This window comes from Halyomorpha halys, unplaced genomic scaffold (assembly GCF_000696795.3).
Source record: "Halyomorpha halys isolate HHAL.00 unplaced genomic scaffold, Hhal_1.1 Scaffold2575.1, whole genome shotgun sequence".
Taxonomy (NCBI): Eukaryota; Metazoa; Arthropoda; class Insecta; order Hemiptera; family Pentatomidae; genus Halyomorpha; species Halyomorpha halys.
In genome coordinates this window covers 51,368-59,071 of record NW_027105518.1, presented here as the reverse complement: position 1 = coordinate 59,071, position 7,704 = coordinate 51,368, and positions in this window count along the sequence as shown.

Below are 7,704 nucleotides of genomic sequence, written 5' to 3'. Positions count from 1 at the left end.
ATATACAATATAAAATACATTAATAATATTCATAATATCATATTATGATATATATGTATTATATATTATATAATACATTAATCTATTTATAGTTGTAATTGCAGAAAACCAGGGTTCTCTATGGTCATCCGTTCAAAAGATTAATATTCTAAGTCGCAATATCGTTCACAGTGATAAGAACGTCGTATTTGACAACGGAGGCCTGTGGAAACTGTGTTAACGTCATAGCAGTAATGATAATGACACCAGATATGGCGTAATAGACTTACTATATTATAGTAATAGATTTATATTAGATAGACCTTTTATTCCCTTTAAATATATCAATTTTATATCTTATTGTTACCATATGAAGAATACTTATATTTTCAAGAGTACCAAACCATCTGAACATGGACAAAGTAAATTGTAAAGGTTTCAAGTGGTTCTAAGAAAATGCACATAGAAGTTCTCTCCAAGTTGTTGAGATGATTAATCACGATATTAAATTTGTTTTTTATTCTACATAATTTAACTTAAGTAAATCATCATTAAGTTTATTTTATGTGTAAAAATAGTAATCAGCCAAAATCATAATATCAAATTTCATAAAGTTTATTTTAAGTTTAAAACATAATAATCAGCCAAAATTATACCTAACACAATAATGGCCAAAATTAAAACATAATAATCAGCCAAAATTATCAAATTAAATTTTATAAAACTTATTTTATTTTATTTTATTTTTTTATAAAGTTTATAACATAATGATTAGGAACACTTATAAATGGCGCAATAATGGCCAAAAATATCAGTTAAATTTTATAAAGTTTATTTTAAGTTCATTTTATTTTATTTCTTTATAAAATTTATTTTAAGTTTAAAACATAATTATCAAATTAAAGTTTATTTTATCTTCATTTTATTTATTTTTTTTATAAAGTTTATTTTTTGTTTACAAATAATTATCATCCAAAATCATGCATAACATAACAATAACCATCATTTTAAAACATATTAATCAGTCATGATTATCAAAGTAAATTTTATAGTGTTTATTTTAAGTTTAAAACATAATATCATGCATAACATAATAATAGCCATAATTTTAAAATATATTAATCAGGCAAAATTATCAAAGTAAATTTTATAATGTTTTTCTAAGTTTATAACATAATAATAGCCATAATTTTAAAACATAGTAATCAGTCAAAATTATCAAAGTAAATTTTATAGTGTTTATTAATTATCATTATTTACTAACCTACCACCGAATTAATATTTCCTAGATTGCAATATGAAAAAAATAGTGTAACGTTATGTGCTCCAGGTTAGTGAGGAGACAAGCTTTGTTTGTCCAATACTGGTTAGCCAGTCACTGTTAAAATATGTGCCTTTGTATCTCTTTCCATTGAGATGGGATCTCGGGCGGTATAGAGAGCTTTACAAACACGAAACAATTTTTCGTTCTGTTAACAAAGTAAGCCTGTTTTATAAACAAACTATTTTAATAAATAATCAAATATTGAAAAAGTGAAAGGAACTTTTGGAAGTCATTAAATTCTAAAATCGAAACAAAATTACACAATTTATCTATCCTCTACTTTGTTAATAATTATTTCACATTTTACAGAATAGTAGATCATTAGACAGTATTGGTGCTGCCAGGGATGATTAATTGTTGAAAAGTGTTTTAGATCTTAAAAGTCCTTAACACTTAGCAAATTATTTTTAGTTTCATATGAGTGTTTTTGGCTCCCAATACAAATATATCAATACAAATACTCAGTTTTAAAATAATCGTATATCTCTGTGTCTGAATGTTTATTTATACATAAAAATTAATTAAGATTAATTTTGGAAGCCTCTAAAATATCATAATATACTTCTCATTATTGACATCCAAAAGAAATTCAAATTTTAAAACTTTCGATAGTATTCTTTTTTTTTATTTTATATCCATATTTCTTACCCATTAATGAAATAAATTTCGAATAACGTTTAGTAGAGCGGGATAGCTCAGTGGTAAGGCACTCTGCAACTAACTCCAAAGACCATGTTTTGAATCCGGCTATAACAAACAATTATTTATTCTGTGGGTCTCCGGTTCTCCCCGGTGTATACGTAAGTCCTCATAAAGTAAGGTACTGTTCTGAAGGTTCTGAATTAGGGAAAAATCCAGTGGTTGAGCGCGATTCTGACCAAAGCACCTCCCTGCTTAACCGTTGGTCTAGTAACAGTTCTTCCTTGCAAAATACTCAACTCCTTACCCTTTGTAGGTCTTAGCAGTACAGATTAATTTATTATGTTATATAAGTCTCTACCTGTACAGAAAAAATAACCCTAACACTCCTAGAGCTAGATTCTATGCCTACATTATATTAACTATATATACATGCATGTATGTATAAGATAGTACTTATGACGTTTTGAAATTACAAAAAAACCATAGAAATATTTGTTTAAATGATATTATCCAGTTTTGATAACTTAAATAATGTTTTGTATTATTGTTGACTCGGAGTAACAGTAACAAAATACCATATTTCGAAAATGTATCTGAAACACTAGAACTGAAGGTACCAACATGAATACATTAAAATTTCGTATATATTATTATTGTAAAATTATATATATTGTATAATTGATATATAAATATATTTTGTGAAATTGATTTTCAAGTGTCAGTGGGCTCAAAAATGGACTTATAAATATTTGAAAGTCGACATAATGGTACTTAAAAAATTCCTACCTTGGTGAACTACACCTATTAAATGCATTTTTGTCAACGCAATAAAGTCAATCTTACTAAGTTGACAGTTGAGTCATTATTCTTCCTGACCAGCGAAATGATGTATTAAAAAAAAATAGTTATATGCTTTTTACACTGTGAAAAATCACAGATGCCTCCACATTGATCGTGTAGAGCCAATGCCGATGGATTACATAAAAACATAAACATGGAAAATGTTTTGAAAACCGATCCAAAAATTTTGAAGTAGATGGGAATCTGCGAGTAGTTCGTTTATGTCGAATGTTTCACTTTATTTTTTCAGTTAAATGCCAACATAATGGTCAGTGTGCTTTCTGTTTATTACGACTCGAAAGGGCCATTACACAAGATCTTTACAGTTGAATATCTAATTTACAAGTAAGTATCTATTGGGCTAGTAGTGGAGCGCAATTATTCCCAAAGTGGGTGCCGCAAGTGTATGTTCGGGTGACGGAAGCGTATGTCAAGCGTTCTGCAGGCGAATATCACTGCAATACTGTTTAATTTTTGTAATTTAGAAGTGATTTAGAAGATTCATTCATGAAAAATGACAAAAAATCATCTTGTCGCTGGTAAGCACATTTATTTTTTTGTTCTTGAGCTAAACTAAAAATATATACTACTATATCCATCCAATGTATTGTTGCAATTTGATAAAATGTATAGTTAGGAATCAATAACTAATTTAGAAATGTAGAATTTATTAATAATATATTCAAATAAATAAGCAAATAAATAAAATGATTTTTTCCAGAATTTAAATTAAAAATAGAATTATGTTTTGGTAACAATAAAAGTTATAAGTAGCTTTTTATATTAATTCATTTATTTTAGAAATGCTAAAACATCAACACAGAAAAAATGATCTAAATGTAATAACATCTATTCGATAGATTTAACTAGTTAAATCAGAAATTATAAAATGTACTTTTTTGGGTAGTATTTCAAGAATAATTTATCTTATGACTATGGCAACAGCTAAAATGTGTAAGAACGGAATTTTTTTTTCTAAATAGGGCCGAAACATTGAAACTAATTATGTGGATAAAGATTTTGTAAAACATATTTATTAATATAAAACCACGTGGGATTAAATAGTTCATTATAACCCATAGCAGCCCTAATCACACTACAGCGAAATAGGAAAATAATTATCTGCCACAGCCAGATTCGAATCCGGGCCATTGTAGCTAGTAGTGCCCTACCACTGAGCTACCCACCCCCACGTATTATTTTTATTGTGATTATGAATTAATTATTTTAGATAAAATAGAGATTAGTTAATTCGCTCCATGTTTTGAATACTGCGCAAATTACCATCAAAGACTCTTATCTCTTTACTCAGTGACACAAGAAAGAGTGAAGCGAGCGAGAATTTCTACTATAAACATTCCCCTATACTCTTTTTAAATATATATATATATATATATATACAAAGGTGGAAGTTACTGTCGCATCCTAGGCATATACACACAGTTATAAGGAGTCAGCTGAACGAGCTGATATATATATATATAGTACAAGAGCCCAAGAGGAGAAAAAAGTCAGTTATCTCACCCCAATTTTTGATTACTTTAATGAAAACTATGTATAATTTATAGTCAAAATTGATGACTTTGCCAAGTATAGGTAGGGGGCATAAAAATAGCGGCTGTTTCAAAACGATACAAAAAAAACTAATTTTTCATTCGGAGTAAAGTAGGAACAACACAAGAAAACCTAAGAGAACTTCATTTAAAAAAGAATAAATTTGATAAAATATGAGCCCTAATAGAGTTATTTACACAAATAGAATTCGAGATATAGATTTTTAAAAAGAAACGTTTCATAAAAATGTTGTATGGGACGTACTGAAAAATCAGCAGTTAGTGAATTTATTTTGAAAAATCTATATCTCAAAAACCATTTGACGTACAGATGTCTATTAGCATTTACATTAAAGCTAGTTTAATGAGCTATAAAGTAGTTTATGATGTTTATCTTCGTAGGAGTAATAGTTTTCATGAAATTTGCTAATATAAATTGATTTATAGTTGTTCGGACAAATTTTTATTTGCCAAACTAACCACTAGAAATTAACATTTTGAGAGTTTATTTTGTCAAATATAAAAACTACTAGTCCTACAAAGATAAACCTTATTAACTTTTTTATAGTAAATTTAACTAGCTTTAATTTGAGCGCAGGCAGACATCTGTACGTCCAATTGTTTCTGAAATAAAGTTTTTCATAAATCAAACTTATTGTCCGAACAACTATAAATCAATTTATTTTAGAAAATACCATGAAAACTACTATTCCTACGAAGGTAAAGGTCATAAACTTCTTTATAATCCACTATTCTAGCTTTAATTTGAGTGCTAATAGACATCTGTACGTCTCATAATTTCTGAGATATAAAATTCTCAAAATAAATTAACTAACTACTAATCTTTTAGCAGATTTTTAAGAAGTTTTGCTTTTTAAAAAGCTCTCGAGAACTATTGGACGTAAATAGCTCTTTTAGGGCTAATATTTCAGCAAATTTGCTCTTTTTTAAATAATGTTCTCTTAGATTTTCTAGTGTTGTTGGTAGTTTTTAAGATATAGAGCTCTGAATGAAAAATTAGTGTTTTTTAAGGTTTTTAAACAGCCGCCATTTTTTATTCCCCCTACCTATACTTGGCAGACTCATCAATTTTGACTAGTAATTATACTTAGTTTTCATTAAAGTAATCAAAAATTGGGGTGAGATAACTGCCTTTTTTTCTTCCCGGCTTTTGTACTAATACGACAGGAACTTCAACCGACCGGAGGTCCCACTGTATAGAATTGATTTTTCACATTTTTTGGATGTTCTCCAAAACGGCTCTAACGATTTTGGACAAATTCAGTGAGTCTATGCGAAATTAAGTGCTGTTTAATACTAGAGAAATTGTACATTGAAATAGTAAAACAGGGCTTAAATGAAAATTTAAAAAAAAAATCTTCCTCTAAGTATCTTTATTTTTGTTAAATTGAAAAAAATAAAAAGTAAACATTGATAGCAATAATAACTAATGGTTGCATACAAAATATTACAAAATTCAATAAATATTAATAAAAAAAAATGATAAATCCGATTCCAACTGAAAAACCTGAGACCACACGATCTTTAAATATCCACTTTTCAAAGTGTAGCCTATATTTATTGTATACCCTAGGTATTTTTTTTTAGTAAATAATTCGATTTTTCAACAATCCAATGGAGTATGTAGGTATGTTTACTTTGATTCATTAATCCACACACATATAACAAAAAATTGCAGAACCAGAGTTCTCTATGATCATCCATTCAAAAGATTAATATTTTAAGTCGCAATATCGTTGATAACAACAACTCAGTGATAACAACGCCGTATTTGACGACTCAGGCCGGTGTGGAAACTGTGTTATCGTTATAGCAGTAATGATAATGACACCAGTTATGGCGTAATAGTTGATTTAATAGTACATTTAGTGGTAGCGAAGTTACTGTCATGTTAAAAATTAATTTCCATTGTAACACATTAACTGCCAGGAAAGCATTTCTCGCAGCTATAGAAATGATAAAAACTGTGTAATAGAGTCCGTCACGATAATATTCACTTTAGTGATATTAATGTCACTGTAATTATTGCGCCATATTTGACAGTCCTTGAAGTGCTAGTGAAATCTGTTTACTGGTACTTCGTACTACTAATATGGCTTAGAACTTGGTCCTGATGAAGGCCTGAAATTCGGTCCGAAACGTCGGCACTAATAAATAAGTTTTCCTTACCTCACAACCATCTCCACATATAATATCCACACCAACAATTAATGCATCATAATGAAAGCCTGTTTACAAAGTGACACTTTACTAGCACAGCCATGACAGCAAATATGTGACATTTACTTTTGACTTTACTCAATGAACCTAACTTCTAGTTGTCAGGATTTTAAATTTAGGAATAATTATTTTATCGAATATGAAATAATTTCATTTCGTGAAGTAATCATATAAAAAATAATTTTCGAGGAAAATATTTTTTTAAACATAAGTTATTTAACGTTCTGTTTTTAAAATATTATTTCAAATAATTTTTTCTTAAATTACCTATTAACCCTGCTTGTTATGCAATACAAGCGTTTTGTTGTACAAGGGTGTTTGCAATGTCATTTTAATGAAATTTCCAGGGTATCAAATGAGTTACAGTTGAAAAAAATTGGCGAATTGATCTGAAAGAATGATCTACTACTTCGAATATTAATCTATGAACAGAAAAAAACACTACAAGGATAAAGATAACACTTGGACTGGGTAGATATTAGTGACGCCATGTTGGCTATATTGTGGGTTCCATACAGTTAAAACATTGTTAAAAACAACTAATGAATAAATTTACGTCATTCATGGAGAATTGTAGTTTTAAAAGTAAATCTATCGTCCAAAACGTATTTCACTAAAATCTGTCACACATACAGGTGTCGCATTGTCCACGATGTTTTGTTTCGGCACAATAAGACAAATATCTGTTTGTATTCTTTAGGAAAAAAATTAATGAAAATCAAAGAATTTTTTTAAAAATAGAGCGTCAAGGAAACTTCGGGACCATAAAATGGAGACTGGAGAGTCTGAATAGAAGAGGTCTCTCTTTGCCACTTGTGTTTAGCGCAGGCATCTCATAGCCCCTTCACCGCTATGAGTCATAAAACCATTTGTTCCACATTCCCAACAAGAAAAGGTTCCTATAACACTCTATAACGGTATGCTATTTCAGTTTTACAAGTACAAAACATCATCTTACGTCTTTTCCCTACTAGGCTGTAGACAGCTTTTAAAGGAATTTTCCCGGTTATCGTGTTGAGTCACCAACATTAATAGGACGAAACACCTATTAACGAGGATATGTAATTGTAGTAATAAAACTGTGATCGAAAAATTATAGTTATTTGTATTCTTGATGTTAAGCCA